The following is a 17,720-nucleotide window of genomic DNA, read 5'->3' as shown; positions in this document are numbered from 1 at the left end:
AGTTAATAGCAGCTCCCCCTCAACCCACCAAACTAGAATACTGCTTACACATTAACACATCAATAATAATAATCCAATTTTGTAATATGAAATAATACAGTTGACACTGCCAAGGGACATTCTGCACAATGGGTCATTTGAATGCAGGATTATAATAATGCATCACTGTGATGTGTAATTGCTACTTTTGCTTGAGTAAAGATACGCGTTCCACCACTGGTTAAGGCAGACTAGTGATAGCTGCTATACGAGCTGAGAGGGGATCTCGATGAATAACAGGTTCACTCTTTTTCTCCCAGTAGTGGAGACAAAAGTAGGACATGGGAGGAAGTGGGTGTGTTTGAGTAAATGCACAGTGGAGGGAGGGTGGAGGACGCAGGCGGCAGAATGGTTCAATGTTCCCACTTTGCAGAAGAGCTCTGGGTGAATGTGACCTTTGTGTTTGCCCGACTGACAGGACGGCAGTGAGGAAACTCAGGACCATCGTGAACCGGCTAGGGTCTGGTGGACTGATACAAGAGGTGTATCGGCAGAAGATGTAGACATGGGTGCAAACTGGGGGACTCCTCAGGAAGGAAGAAGGCGGTTGACATGCAAGGGAAGAGCAGGGAGAACAACGGTTCCTATTTTTAGGTCTGGCCTCACTCTTCCACTGAGAAGAGGGGGAGTCAGGATTCCCTGGGAGAGAACTGAACAGCAGGAGGGGAGGTGAATGTGATGAGGATGCATAAAAAAAAAAAGCCACGCTGATATCCAGGCCTCGATACAAGCTGACCCAGTTTCACTGAAAAGCCCTGGCCGCCACATTAAACTCAACTTATCTCTCCTAGCAAGGTCATGCTCTTGGTGATGGAGAGGAGAGTGTTGTTTCATGCTGTCCTCTTTTCTCAACCCGTTACCCCGAAACAATTAACGAATTGGATGCAATCTTATGCAACATGATTCTCAAGAGTTCTTTTGGTTGTGGAACTTTATACTACATTATTGATTCTGTCGCTGCTCTTTTTGCTGACCAAATGGAGTCAAATTCACTTTGAGACTATGTGTAACCTCTTTGTGTTTGTATGAATTGTCATTTGTAATGCAGCCTTAAACAGATCGTCTGAAGCACTACTATCTACTTTGATCCCAACTGCACACACACTCCCACAAAGCTTCAGAGAGATGCTGTGTCAAACGGAGGAAGCACCGAAATGAGTTTGAGAAGTGGGTGACGTTAGGTTATTTTGGTCCTCTGCTGTGTTATCTCTTCGTGTGGTTGACTTTACAGCTCCCTGTAGAGCACAAAATACCATGTGAGCTTTCAACGTGCCGCTACAGGAGCAGAACCACATCAGTGTTAAAAGGAGGACCATCCAGGGTTGAGCCCCTGTCATTACCCCTCTCTGTGGGGAGCTACAGGCCTGGTTCTTGAAGACTGGTGACCGGAAGACACGACCCTAACAAGCATCACCTCGGTGAACACTTCCCAGCTTCACTTCACCCTTCTCCCATTCTCCAAACAACATTTGTGTTTAAAGAGACACATCATGCTCATTTCCAGGATCATACTTGTATTTTGGGTTTATACTAAAACATGTTCACATGATTTAATGTTCAAAAACCTCTTTATTTCTCTCATACTGTCTGTCTGAATACACCTGTATCCACCCAATGTCTGAAACGGTTCATATTTAGCGTGAGGCCGTCACATGTTCCCATCATCTAACGAACATAAAATGATCCAGTCCTGCAATCAGTCATCATATATTAACGTCACTTGTTGGCAGCTTACCTCGTCCCTTTACACAACTTTCCTTTTAGTAAAGCAAATACAAATCATGATCAGGTAAAGTAATCCAGTTGGAGAAAGGAGATTTGTACTTCTGCACCTCGGTGCTTGCAATTATGCAAAACTACAGCAATTTGTCCGCATTATCATTATGTCCATAATGTTACATTGCGATGAGAATGAAAGACAATTGCCACGAGTCCATCAGGAGTTCTGCTGAAGGCATTTCCCTTTCCAAACAAAACTTACTTCATCAACTATAACAACTCCTCATTTACAGTTACCGAGGCGCTTCAACAGCAAAACAGGAAGTGACTGTTTTAGGCCATAACACTGAATCTATTTAGGATTTCTACATAAAAAAATATTATGTTATCCATCAGAAAATACCATAGACAGTCTGTACTGTAAGTTCAGGCAAAATTAAAAAAAACTAAAATCATTGTTTGCAATATAAACGCACAACTATGAGAGTATCTTGATTTGTTCTCTTAGAGCTATAACAATCAGAATTTAAACAGAATCGTTGTTGTTTGGCATTCTAGACATTATTATCTTGAGTAAAAAACAGTATTAGAGTATTAGTAGAATAATACAATGATTATAAAGACTAAAGAATCCAATACAGCAAGTTTAAAACTGGACCCAACTGTGACATATTTTTCACATACATAATATAAATTGTATAGATGTGACATCACAACCGTACAGAAATCCTGACGGCTTGTTTAAAAGCACAGTTTCTGAATATGGGCTGTGTATTTCTCCGTGGATTGAGCGTATAGATGCTTTCACAGTATTATATATACACTGTAGAATATATTATAGATATTCTAAGACCTGTTTCATAATCAATTCTACAATATGGGACCTTTATCCTTCTTTAGAGATGTACCGTGAAATCCAGAATCAGCGCACATATGATGTGGGCTTTATTTCAATGGTAGAAACTATGCCCAAAGTCACAGCATGACTCACATCTCTCCAAGGACAAAAAAGGCTTTTGTGGAGCATTTGCTTAATTATGGAGCGAGAGAGAAAGAGAGAGAGAAAAGTGCAGAGTGTGGTACTCAATGTCCTTCAAAAGGGGAAAATAAAAATCCCACTGCAGAGTGGCTGCTTTGACAAACCGGACTGGAGTGTGTGGGTGTTACAAGGGCATGGAGGGGGAACCAGGGTCAGAACAGCTGTTGAATGCTTTGGGGTGGTGGTGGTGGTGGTGGTGGGGAGGATAAACAATTCCCCCAGCTCAACCGTGGCTTACAATAAAGTACATAATGGAAGACCTAGTTATTTTCTACACTGAGAAAAAAACAAGTCTATATATTGGTTGTATGTAAAAACAAGTAGTGAATGGAACTTCTATGTGTGCTTACAAAATCATTGCTCTTCCAGGGCAGATGGTTTTGGAGCCGACATGAAAGATCTTCTCCAGCTTAGTGAGCGCAGCATTTGAGGCCGGTCCACCGGACAGTCACATGCTGTTGGGGTCCTACGGGGCACTGCTCTCCTCATCCATCTGCTGTTCCCCCCTGACCCCTCCCTCCCTCCCTCCCTCCCTCCCTTCCTTCCTTCCCTCCTCTTGGCATCTCTTTGTCCAGGTCTAAACAGACTCATCTGCAGGACGCTCGATCCTCACCACAGCTAAACATGACCATCATTTGAATGCTGTCTTTGTGACTTTCCTCCGCCTGCAATGTTCACCGGAAGTTGTTCAATCACCGCGCCGTGCAAGTGGAAGCTGATTGTCATTTAACATGCGGCATCTGTGAGCATCCTGGCTGACTTACTACACCCATTAAGGAAAATAGCAAACCCAGCTCTGCACTGCTCCACTCTATGGGCTTATTGTGCAGGAGGGATTGAAGAGTATTGCAAGACTGCAGCAAGGTGATAATGATACCACTGAAAGTTTTACCACACGGTTGCAGTGGATGTTGGTAGAAGGCATGTTCTTCCATTGCTTTTATCTCCATGTTATGTTCTATGCATATATGTTAATCACATCCCTTTAGATCTCTGTTTGCATTGCGAGGGCACCTAAAGGACAAGAGGTGTCACACACATGCACACACAATATAATGCAAATTCTCCACAGATAATCAGATCAAACATACAGGAGATAGAAAAGAAAAAGATTAATAATCCTATGAAATTGTCATCGGCGAGCAAACATAATGTTGTGTCCCTCGTCGCCTCTTCCGGGACGAAGTTTAGCTCACTTGTAAAAAGACAGGACGCAAAACACCACATACATACATACATACGCACATAAGTACATTCCATATAGTTTTTTCCACCAGAGAGTAGCAGAGGGTAGCTGCTCACGAAACACTTAATCAAAGCTCTGCATTCTATTGATTCCACAAATGCCTCCTGAGCAGTGCCCACATCCTAACAGCTTCATCTGCATGACGTCCTTCACACCACACGTTTTTTTTCTTGTCACGAGCGCCGCAGTGCGCAGCGTTGTCAATCAAAATGCAGTTGACTACGTCTGAACCGAGATTGCAATCAACTGCCAATTTTTGGTGTACGAGTAATTGAAATTCATCAACGGTGACCTTTTTTCTCAGGGAAACTAGGCATCCAGCATTTTTATTTTAATCACAAACCTGTCTGTGACAGATAACAGTGAAATTATGAGCAGGAAAAGGAAGCAAGACCTACCAAATACAAAGAGTTCCCTCTATTTTTTTATATATTGTCAACACAGTAATTAAATGATAATTCATGGATTGATTCCGACATGATTTGCCAGACTAATGGAGTTCAGACGCGGTACAGCAGATAGCAGAACTCATCAGGTGATGAATGAAGGCGCTTTGTTACACATGATAACACAGGTATGTCGGCGAGCAGAGTTTGTGAATGATGAGTTTTCTTTTACATCTAATTGCAGAGTGAAATGTCAGATGAGAGCATTTTTGAACCACTTTTTGCAAAAAAAAAGGAAAGGAAAACGGAATATGCTGTACATGGGTGCATTTCGTTTTTGGCTGTAGCTGCTGCTGTTGCAGTCCTTCCCAAATTACACGGTCATGTAAACAGAGAGGAACCTCAATTTTGGGAATCCCTACACCCTGCTAAACCCATCAAAGCCCATATTCAGGCATCACAAGGGCGAATACAAAAGACATGGCTACCGTGAACATTTTTTGAAATTGCACTTTGTACAAAAGTACATTTTCAAGATTAAATAATGGGGTGAAAAGAGCGCTAAAGTGGCCTGATCTGCTTTCCTCTGTCACCAGAACAGAGAAGCCTTTTGAGATAAGGCGTTTCGTTGTTTCATTCCTGAAGAAGCTTAGCCTATTGACATTTATACAACTAGATTAAGAGCTTACATGTTTTTATGCAGACTAAGAAGCCTTCACACCCACATCCAACTGGACTCAATACCTTTTTTTTCACCTAAAGTACATTCTGTTTCCCCCAGATGCTTTACAGCGTGCACAACATACAACAATGATGGGTTCTTGGCCTAAATTAAGCTAAAATGTAACACTTTTCTCACTGCAGATAGTTTGACTAATAACATTAATAATGGTTCTGGGAAGTGAACAAACAATCAGCTATATAATGTATTCAGCATAACAAGCAGTCTTGTATTTAACTGTCCCACAAAATGAATGCTTCTCAACATAAGTGACTAGTGTCGAGGCAATAAAGTTGCTCAGCTGAAATAGAGGAAGGCAGAACCTGTAATATAACCTGCTGCTTTACAATCCTAAATAATCTGCTGAGAATAACTAAAAACGCTGTTTTCATAGCAAGGCCGAAGGTTGTAATTGCATACACTTGTTGTCCAAACTGACAGCATTTCTGCTGAGGGAACAAAAAAAAATCACTGAGCAGCAATGTAGAGGATGACCTACTAGCTCGGGACACATGGGAAGTGGCCTCTCCCTAGAATTCAATTAAAAACAGATCTAATAGACTAGAGACCAACTTGCGTTGCTACTTCGAGCGCCCGTGCTTGGACCACACCCATCTTCCAAATCGGGCCAGGGGCGTAATGTGAAGGGGGCCAATGGCAATACCAGCGTTGCTTTCACGGTTGGCAATAATCATATCACATTACCTGATGATGATTTAGCCTCTGGGGGCAACTGCTAGTATTTTTGGGGTTCTGCTGGAGCCAGCTGAGATCCAGATAACTGATATCTAGGTCATCTGTACGCTGGTCATTGTTTACAGCCTGATTAGCAACTTGAGATGTGAGAATAGTTGACAGATGATGTCTACAAACAGATTGTTTTTTTTTTTATAAATAACCAGTTTAAAAGCTAATAAAAAAGCCAAGTCGTCCAATGGGTCCTGAGATTTAGCATTTTGACACAGCCTGCTCAAATGTGATTGGTCAATACTACTCAGACTACAAACAGACTACAAATGGAGACCAGAACCAAAATACCCAAATCTTGTCCTGTTGCCTACAGATTCTGCATTCATCTACGGATATCTGTAGTCAAACTACTCCTCTAAGTGACGTTGGAGGAAAAACCTGCAAACTAACCAGTAAATACAAAGTTTGATCTTTCACTGATGAACATGAACTAATCTGAAAGCTGGACTGTACGTTTGTGATACCTTGTTAATAATGTGCAAATTAATTTCTACAGTGCCTTTGGTCCAACTGTTGTTCATGATATCTCATATTTCTGTAATTTTGTTGTAATTACTATCATTGAATTGGTTGTCCAATACTGTTTTCAGAGTTGCTTCCAGTACAAATGCCATGAACCTTTATTGTAAGTGTGTTTAACTTGCTGCGTAGCTCCTACATCTGAAGTGAGGGCAGGTTCAACTTTACGGCCATTTTGGAGTTTTCCGGTGCGGTTCAATTGTTCGATATACATACTCTAATCATAGATTATTAGATTGTACACTATGTCGTAATTTGTTCGTGTTCATCCATCATGCCTTCAATAATTCACTGATTGGGGATGTAGAGAGAAATGTACAAAACAGGTTAATAGAGTGGCCTGGTTGCCTAGCAACTCAGCAATGCTTTTCATGTGTTAATTTACTCTCAAAGAAGGTCAGCGACTCAAGGGCCAACAGAAGAAAGAACGTCTGGATGTGTTGAAACATACAGCCGGTGAGAAAGCAGCATTCACTACCTCAACCTTTTATGAACTCTTCATAATTTACCTTAAATCCCATTTAACCTATGTTCAAATATATCTCTTATACTATATATCTGATGTATGTAACCTGTATTTCAGGTTAAAGAATCGTTGCGATCAAAATCTCTTCAGGTAGCATGAGCAAAAAATAACTACACCATAAGAAGGCCATAAAACTGCAGAAAACATTCAGCATTTAATATTTGCTCCACATTCTTACATGAGGATTATGTTTACATGCATCACCCGATTCTACACGGAAATGAAAATGATTCTATAGGTGAAACAGCTGTGGATGATGAGCATCAGCCAGGAAAAAAAAAAAGTGGCATGAAACAGCCAGAAGCCTAGCGGGGAAGAGAGCCGAAAGCTGCTGTGCACCACTCACTGAGCCTAGTACATCCAGTTCCTGAGCTGTGCAGAGGAGGTCTCAAGGACACCAATCTAAGTGTATTCCACCAGTGCATGAGGAAAGCAATGGACACAACGAAATGAGTCCTCCTGGTTTAACTCTGTCCAAACAGTGTGAAACTGCAGAGGGGGAATCAATACACCGGTTGATGGAAGTGTGAGAGAAGGCGAGTGAAGTCTGCTCGTGCGTTATCCAGCACAGCGGCTAATTCTGACAGTGTCAAAGAACAGGTTACTGAAAAAAGCAATAGGGGTCATAGGCAGGATGCAGAGATACAAACAAATACGACAAAAGAAAAAAAAATAAATGAAATCACACTTCTTTTCTCCTCACTCTCTGGATGTTCTCATCAATCTGCCGGGATTGATTTCAGTTCTTTCACATTGAGATGGATCATGGAGGATGGAAGGGATGATGGAAAGCTGTCTTTAGAAGACTTTCAACAGCAGCAAGGGCATTAGTGCACTTATGGACTCTCTAACTCTCTTGTGTTTCTTTCCCTCCTGAGTGCTGAGTCAGCATGATGCAGGCACACAGAGCATAAAGAGAGATTCGCCCGAGCCTGCACAACATCACACATCAGTTGGTGAAACAATATCCACCAGCCTCAGAACGTGCACATTTTTTTCCCACTGTCTTTGTCTTTTGGGTCGCTGTTTGTAATCTCGACCCAGGTCCAGCTGTCCAAGTCCCTCCAAAACAAAGCCAGACACACAGAGAAAACCTTGTGAGGCATTACCTCACAGATCTCTCTCTCTCTCTCTCTCTCTCTCTCTCTCTCTCTCACACACACACAAACATGCACACACAAATACAGCCGACTCGACACTTTTTCCGGCTGATTGTTCAGCTTTCAGCTTCTGCTTTCTTTAAGTGAAGAGAAAACAGTTTCCAGCGGCACATCCTCTTTCACTTTCTGTCATGCTCTAAAACCAGACAAAGCTGTAACTACACACGCATATAAACAGCCCAAAATATGCCTGAATGAAGAACAACAAGGTCTCACATCATGTGATCAAGGTTGTTGGCTTCACTAGCGCCTCACACCACAATGCTGCCTTTAATCGACTGGCCTGCTCCCTAGTCATAAAGAGCATGTAGGAGTTGTTCTGCTCATATGACTTGACGAGGCTTATGGGTATCATTGCAGGCTGGTTCTTCCCCACATCGCTGATGATACAACAGCGCACACCACACAGCCTGCTTGATACAGATGAGCAGAATTCATTTTGATGGATGACTAAAGTGGGAAATCACTGGTTGAGCCAGTCAGGTGGCTGCCAGTCTTCCGTCAAAGGAAAATGTTCGGGGGAGTTGATAACAGTTGAGAACATTGACACACAATGGATGTTTGACTAGAGGTGTGAAAATATATACGTCTCCTTCAAAGATCTTGCAATTATGAGGAAATTTAGGAGAGATATTTCTCATTGACATGCGCCATATTGCTTGATATGCAGAGAGCAGACAAGGCGATGTAAAAAGAAACCCCCTGTATTTGTCAATCAGACCGGTGCATACGCAATACGTCCAGCTGCATTCACACCATTATTATACAAGACGCCTTTTACGAGATTCTCAGTGTAATACGAGTCGGCTGGAAACAACCGCAGTCAGCAATCCAACTGTGAAGCAAGGAATCTCTGTCTCTCTGTCTGTGCATGTCCTTCGCATATCTCCAGAGCAGTTCAACCCATCTAACTTTACACCTGGCTGGTGAATCGCTGGGGACCCAAGGACACGCAGTGTCGAAGTTGGTGTAACGTTGACACGAGCCACGTTCAATATCAATAAGCTTTGAATGAACAAGCGAACAGGGGTCTGTGCAGCAGCGGGGTTCGGGGCTAACCCTAACTAGTTTTAACAAAGTAATTTCCCTCATGTTAGCTTATTTAACAAGCTAGCAAGAGTTAACAAAATCTGCACCACAACAGCCGTCATTCTCAAGTTCTCAGTGTGTATGTTTATAGAAAAATTTACAATATATGTATATAATTTGTCTCTTAAAAATACATTAAATATTATTGAGCGTACCCTATTTAATCTGGTCTGTAGGTGTGCGTGGCCCCTCAAGGCCCCTTGTGCGGGGGCTGCAGGAATACTACTTTACTTTACAGCTCAGTGTACGTCAATAACACATTTCCACAGTGCAGTCAAGAGCTCCATCAATAAGGGATGTAAGCAATTGACCTGAAACGACAAAGCACACTAATGGCCCCACATACATGACAGCCATAACATATAGGCAGGGCAGGCAAACACACTGCCACATCTACGCTGTCAATCACAACCCCCGTCAGTCTGCAATCAATACCTGAAGTGGGGGGAGGAGATCGGGGAAGGTGCTTGTCACGAGCCGGGACTGGAAGATGCTTATGACTGATAGCTGGCTGCAAGGTTCCTATATCACCTATGCAGCGTTGACTCTGGGAAATGTGATCCTCCTTCCTTTCCTCCCCTATCTCTCTCTTGTCTGGCAGTGAGTTGGGACATGGGAGGGAGGGCCTGACGGGAGAGGGGGGGGGGGGGGGGGGGGGGGGGGGGGGGGGGAGGAGTAGCACATCCTCTTACAAGGACAAACTCCTGTGCGGACAGGAAAGCATTTAACAACATTAGCAAACAGTACATGTGTGTGTGTTTGAGTGAGTGAGTGAGTGAGTGAGTGTGTGTGGTTAAATGTATGCTTGCGTTTGTAGTCTGAAGGCGCCCTGGGATGTACAGTTTGGCCTTCACCTGTGTTCCACTCCAGTGCTCCTAACATCACTGACTGATAATCGGATTGCCGTGCAGTTATCTGCTAATCTAATGCCGCCTGGCCAGCCTCAATATTTAGATGACCGTCAATCCTCCTACTCCACCCTGAAGTTTCACTCCGCCTCCTTACTATTTTTCTTCCTCTGCTATCCAACTGTATAGCTCCCTGTCTTGTAAACACCCCCGACTCCCTACAGCTTTCACCTTGACCTATACCCCCCCTTCAAGCTGTCGTTTTCCATTCCATCATTTCTAGGACGTGAAAATTCAACCAACCACCACTTGTTTTTCTTTCTCTCACGAATTCCCTGCATCCTTCGCCAGACCTCCTCTTTATCATCCTTTCATCTCCTCTCTTTTCCTCCCCTCCCTTAGCTCTGTGAAAGCAGGTGGCTCCATATTGTGGGTCGGCAGCGGTGTTTTGAAGCGACACACACGTGCACGCACGCACACACCCACACGCACGCACACGGGTCTATAGGTCTCTGGAGTTGGCTCTGTAAGTGGCAGGTGGGAGAGAGGCTGCACCACAGGGGCTGGTGTTGTCGCCAGCACCATGGATGCTTTTTCCACAGTCAAAACAACACACACACACACACACACACACACACACACACACACACACACACACACACACACACACACACACACTGTACCCTCCTCACAGCCACAAGCGATGTAAACAAATGAGGAAACGCACACCTGTTTCCCCACACTTAAACACACACACACACACACACACACACACACGCACACACACACACACACACACACACACACACACACATATGCGAGACCTGAGGCAGTTTTACCAGTCGCAGCATGAGTTGCCTGTGAATACAGTGTGAATACTAATTAACCGAGGTGATGGAGATGACTGACATGAATTACACGTCTACGTCTGCTCTGTTTTTCTCGTTCACTCGATTCGGTCACAACATTAAGCTGATCCCAGTTCCACATTGTCTTTGTGCCCCTCCCTCCTGACCTGCAGCTAACCCTGTCACCTGACCTCCCTCGCCCACCAGCACACTTGTTCCCTTGTCTCCATGAGCCTTGTAGATTATACACACCGGCTCATTCCCATTTATTCTCAGCCACATCCTCTTAAGTGCCCTGCCGGATTGCTGCCTGATTTACGAACTTCTGCTCCTTTCCTTGATTCCTAACTGGATGAGATTGCCTTACCTTCCTTGCCTGTCTGTTATTGACTTTTGACCACGATTCAAACTAAACTTTTAACTTAATCCGCTTGGTGTCTGAGTCGTGCGTTTGGGTGCGAACCCGCCAATACTGAGTCATTAGAAATTGAGCAGTTTCCTGGAGTACTTTTTCTCAGAAGCCAAACTTTTGGTAACAATAATTAATTCTTTGAAAAATTACCGATTGAAGAGATGAGGGTGCTCTATTTGCCTTCAATAAGCAGTCGTGGCCTACTTTGCTTACTTCGTCCAGTTCTCTGCCTAGAATGACCTCAATGAGTCACTCAAGACTCAAAGCTTTATTTTCAGTTGCACTACAAAATGAAATCCTTAAGTTGCTGTCCACTTTGATTGCCATGCATTGAAAAAATACATTAAACATTATAACATTATACTGTACAATAGCATTTAGACTAACTATAAACTGCAGTTATGTGCATCTATACTCTGTGTCAGCGGAGAGAAGGGGACTTCTGCTGATGCGGTTTCTAATTAGTTGTAAAGGATATTCACTCTGCATGTTGGGTAAACAATTAGCGCAAAGCGTGTGACTTGAATTAAACTGTGAAAATTAGATGAGGAAAAAACAGAGAAGGGAAACGTGGCAGAGAAAATAAGATTCCTAAAAGCACAAGCAGACAGTTAACCGCCACCCGGTCCCTTCATCAGCGAGTCCTTCAAATACCAAACTCAGAAAACCAAAGGAGAAAAAGACATAAAACTGCAATTGCATTGTAGCTTTGATGGCAAATATATATATATTTTTAAATTTTTGCATATTTGTAAACAGCTCATTGGTTTGCTGATAACTGGTAAAGGAATCAGCAACTATTTTGAGAATCAATGTTTTCAGTCATTTGTTCAAGCAAAAATGTCAAATGGGAAGCTCTTTGGGTTTTTCACAGTGGCGACAAAAAAAGCAATGAGACAACTTCAACCTGGAACTGGTGATGGGGAAAAAATAACTGATGAAAACAATAAACGGATTAATCTGTCAACACATATTCATGTGACTTGCACAGAACCCATTGCGTAACTAATACATTGTGGTGGTTGTCGCTCAATTAAGAAGACAAAATACACTGACTATGGATCATGTCATTCAGAACAGAGGAAATATAATCTGGCAATAAATAATCAATTAACTGTTTAGGGACTAGTTTCTACATTCAATTGAGCACACACACACACACACACACACACACACACACACACACACGTATGGGCTCAGTCCCTGTGACTGAGAATCTGCTGGAAGCACACACTTCCACTGATTTGTTTTGTCTGACAGTTATAACAGAACAGTTATTACACTTCATTTCAAAATGGCGCCTCAGAACTGCCAAAAGAACACGTTTGTGAGAGTCTCTCGAGGCCAACGGGGTCCGCCCAGCGGTCCTCACGCGGGCAGCCCTTTTCTGTTGGAAACAGAAGTGAGAAAGCTGCCTTTGTCTTTTCAAAACCTCTCATGAGAGACAAGGCCTGCGCTATACTCGGGTTAGATGAGGACAGGAAGACGGGAGGGGCGGCAGCGCGGCTTCACTGAAGCATGTGCATCCAAAATGTATGGCTTCGCACCTTCACTCTCTCCCTTCGTCTGTGTCTCACGTCCTCGTCTCCCTCCGCGGCCTCCTGCTTCGTGACTGGGCTGTTGGGAGAAGACTGCAGTCCTCGCTGCTCAGGATTACTGCCAGCTGAAGGTGCTAATGGCAGATAGCTGTAGAACAGGCAATGCCCTTTCTTTATTTCTATCCCTCTGGCTTTTAATACTTCGATGTCTTTGACTGACTCCCCTCCTCCTCCTCCTCCTCTTCCTCCTCCTCCTCCTCCTCCTCCTCCTCCTTCCTTCTTTTCTCTCCGTTGGTGAGCAGCATTCAACAGAGAAGTGCGGTCTTTGATCTGCATGTTATTCGCTCACTGTTGATCTAGCATGAAGGCATTTAACATCCAACAAAGTGTTGCCTTTGCACAGGCTAGAGGTTTCCCTGTGCCTCCAGTTCTTTATGCTGCGCTACGCTAACCAACTGCAGGCTGTAGCTTCATATTCAGCACCAACGTGAGAGTTGAATTGATCTTCTCATCTAACTCTCGAAGGGCATTTCCCGAAACGTTGAACTATTCCTTCGCAGATACTCTACATGCTTAATGTCTTTTATTTATTTTTGTTCTTTGAAAGTCCTTTAAAGCGTCCTCATCTGCTAAAGGGAACGACCTTTAGAATAATCAATGGAATACTTGATTGTGAACACAGTTTATGGTGGCGGCCCCCTTTTTTACTGTCTATTGTGGTGAACAGCGTCGCCTTGCAGCAGCAGACAGAACAATGACCTTGCTTTAAAAGATCTGGCTACATTCAAATAGCTCAAAACCAAAATCAAGAGCCTGACTCATAAACAAACATGAAGCATGAAGCTGATTACTGTCATTATATAACCCTATCCAACTACAGCAGCTATAAATGTACCAGATACGATGCTCTAAGAACGACTGCGCCCTTTTGTCAGGATCAACGGTGAGCTCTCAATTAGTTAGATTGAGATTCTTATGTTTATTTGTGGCGCATGCTGTGTGCCACCCACACCTCTCGCCACCCGCCAACCCGCTGACAATCAGAGCTACACATTGACCTTAATACTCCCTGATTACCAAACCAGACTTCCCTGTTGTATGAGTGTCTCACCTTTTCACACAATCATGCACTCAAATACACTTTGCTCGTGTGTGTACATCCACACCTACACACACACACACACATAAAATGCTTCCATCTAAAAAAAGGCCCATGACAACGAGTGCTCCCCTCACACATGTTGTCAAGGCTGTTGACAAACGGGTCACCCTGTGACGAGTGCTTGTACCCACTTACCACGACCGACCTGCTCTGTTCAGCCTAATTGGAATCTGACATTATGCACGGTGCCCTCATAAAAAGGCCGCCTTGGCACTAGGAACCTATTACAGTTCCATGCTGCTAATTTGGCATGTTTTTGTCCATTAAGTACACATTGCATTTCAGTGTTTAGATTAATTCGCTTCATGGCAGCAGTTTCTTTCACTGCACTACAGAATGAATATCTACAATATGTGGTGTTTTTTTTAAATGTAAAACTCACGTTATTTTAGTTACAACTATTACCAGATGGATGAAAAAACTCTTGTGGATGCATTCAAGTACTTGAGGGGGGAAAAAAAATACATTTCAAGGCTTCAAAGATTGAATTGGTCATCTTATTCACAGCATCTGTGTTTATTGTTCAGACAACACAGCTCTTATTCATTTTTTTTGTGTTCAGAAATGTCAAAAGGTAAATGTTTCCTTGAATTCAAGAGAGTTTTCAAACAGTCTTTGCTCACAATTACGTTACCTCACAATGACAACCAAGCTTTGACAGAAACACAGTCAAAATGCAACTGTTTGGAAGGTCAGAGATCCATCTGACAGTACGCTATCGAACATTTTTGGTGGTTAGTGTAGTCAGGGCTCAAATGTGGAAGAGGTTGGGGGTTTTTTGTTGGTGGAATATGAGGGGGATGGGGGTAAACCACAGGGATTCATCTGTTCTGAAAGCATTTTCACCACTTTTTTTCGTCATTGTTCTGTGACTTCTATCGACCCTTCCCTGACTCATTTTTCCTCTTGCTGTGAGGGAAAAAAGCAGTTTGCTCCTCGCTAAGAGACACAGCTGGAGCTGCAGCAGCCGTAGAAGCAGAAATACATGGGAGATGGTGGAAATAATATTCATTCCAGTTTAGCATCTAGTCAGCGTCGACTGTCACACTGCGTTGCACTTATGATTGCAGCGGCATGTTGTGGTTGAGTCCTACACTTTAGTTTTTTTACTTCACTTTGATTTGGTGCACATATACCACACTGAAAATCTTTCATTTCCATTTTTAGTGAGACGTGCCCACATTTTCCACATGCTTTTCACATTGCTCTTAAAAAAGATGAATTAAGATTCATGAAAGAAGCTGGGTATTCTACAAGCTAATGGATCTACAATGGTAACTCTAACCTTCCTTTAACTGTATGCGTGTTCACTTTCATCAAGAAAAGCAACATCAACGAACCACCATCACTTTTCTCCCTCTCTCTTTTTCCTGCAGCTCCCGGCGCATCATCATCATATCATATTGTAAAGTCCAGATCTATCTCCCTCAAGGACACATCATCAAATCCCTCAATCCAAAGTCACAGCAAAGCCCAGCCTCCTCCCCTTTCACACACAAACTGTATATGTTCAGAGGAGACATAAATATACAAGCCGATATGCAGAACATTGGGGTCTGGTGCACCGGAGGCCCAGAGCAGAAAGGAAGCTGGGATTGCATGAGACCCCCTGAACCTAAGCTTCCAATCACCAAACTCATATCTTATATTCTCCAGGATGAGCCAAGGCCTCCTCTGTCAGTAACTCCCACCACACATCTACCGCACAGTATGGCAAAGATAAATAAACCATCTAGACACATGCAGTGTACGGAGCCGATGAAAACACACAGGCACAGAGCTTTCCTTGCTAAGCTGAAGACACACTTGTAGAATGTGAAACGGAGTGATTTAGTGAAGCCCTGAAAAGTATATTGTAAATAATGTATTCTGTTTAAGCCGCAGAGAAACGAACCGATGCTGCAAAGGAAATGCTATAGTTGCATCGGTGGAATGTGCAAGTGTCTTGCCCGTGCTTGCACTGTAACCTGCAGAAAGGCGCCCTGGGGCAACACACACTAGGACGCAGTGTGTGTCCCGAGAGGCACTCGAAACAACCAGTTGACTAGAAAACAAACCAGGCCAGAACATCTGCGCAGAACTTGGAGTGAGCAATAATTACCGGAAATGTGCAAAGAAACGTCTCCTCTGTGGAAAAGGAAAGTCTAACGTGAGAGATTTGAGGTATATTTGGTTCCATCTCTTGTTCAGCTTGCGTAGGCGTTGCAGTTTATGAATGGCTCATCAATAAAAACTATATAAACTACCGGTAAATTAGGAGGAACATGAAACAAAACACCAAATCACAAAGAGCTCATCTTAAATAAATCCCCTGTTTCTTTTTAATTTACTAGGCAAATTCTGACCACAAGGTGAGGTTGATTTTGAACAGCGCAAAATTTTAAAAAGTGTCAATCAACGAATCAAACGAGACACTTAAGTTGTCCCTTCCGATCACAAACACACTCAAGCTTCTGTGCCTATAAAGCCCAAAATGTCCTCGTCTTACGCCATCTGTGCCAGGGCAATGACAGAAATGACACCATCTGTGAATCCCTGGCAAGGTCTGTGTACCAGCGGCTATCCTCACCCACAGTGGCAAAAAGATGTACGCTTGTGGAATACCACAAGCGTACATCTCCATACACAGTATGTGGCCCACGATGTTCATGAACATCACAATCCACCATGAAGCCTGAAGGCCAGAAGATGCTGTTGAATACTGAAGGTTAAAGGCTTTTTTTTAAAAAAGGTAACGGTGTTACCTCAGTGCTACTGTATAAATGAACCTGATTACATTACATTACAGTCATTTAGCAGACGCTTTTATCCAAAGCGACTTACAATAAGTGCACCTGATCTCGTGAGGTTTTAGCAGGCAAAAGATTTCTATGAGTTGTTTTCTATATGATGCATAATGCATTGTGCACTTTGCATCACGGTTTTGCGATGCATTGAGTCCCATAACAGTCTACAGCCATTCTAGTCACTCTGTGGGGCTGTACGTCGACACAGCACTGCTTTGGGCCAAAACCTGAAGTCGCTCACAATGGCAATGCTAACATGCTAACGGTTTGCAACTATAATGTTAAACAAATAGCATTAAAAGAATAGGACAGGAGCTCTGTATCACTTTGGGGTTTTTGCTACAGACATATTGACTTAAAAGAGAATAGTTGTCATGAGGCCAAGAGGCTTGTTCTCTCTGCTGGTTATCATTTGATTTTTTTTATACATAAACAACTGATGATACAATACCTAGGTTTTTGGACCCAAGACCAAAACAATAATTAATTGAAGGAAATTTGAAATAATAACAAACACAAGGCTATAAATTGAAGGATGCATTCAATGCCTGCTTTCAGTATTTGATGAGCTACAGACTCATTTCTGTCAGTACTAAATAAGTATTGAGGTTTTAAATACGTGACTGAAAGCTGCAAACTGATCACAAGATAATCTCACCATGATGCCTATGAACAACACATTAAAAGAAAACACAGCAGGCTGTTCTACTGTGTGGAACTTAAAAAAACACCAAAAAACAGAATGCACTTTGTGTTGTTCACCTTTAGAAGATCTAGCCTACCATTAGAAAATCTATAAATAAGCTGAGGTCTTTGGTTGGCTGGGTCACGAGGTCAGAACGCAATAAAAACAAAAGGAAGCAAAGCGGAGCAGACAGAAGGACCCAGGAACAACACTGGCACACACACTGCCAAGAGAGACAAATTCTAGC

The 17,720-nt window shown here is 43.0% G+C and overlaps 1 protein-coding gene across 1 annotated transcript in view; it reads right to left on the bottom strand.

Moving 5' to 3' along the window:
- The window catches only part of stat5a (signal transducer and activator of transcription 5a), an 87,851-nt gene that overhangs the window by 37,862 nt on the left and 32,269 nt on the right, over window positions 1-17,720 (bottom strand).

This window comes from Cebidichthys violaceus, unplaced genomic scaffold, assembly GCF_023349555.1.
Source record: "Cebidichthys violaceus isolate CVI_PGR_0920_01 unplaced genomic scaffold, fCebVio1.0.p SCAF_23, whole genome shotgun sequence".
NCBI classification, from domain to species: Eukaryota; Metazoa; Chordata; class Actinopteri; order Perciformes; family Stichaeidae; genus Cebidichthys; species Cebidichthys violaceus.
The sequence above is the reverse complement of the archived record's forward strand: the minus strand, read 5'-3'. Positions and strand labels throughout refer to the sequence as shown.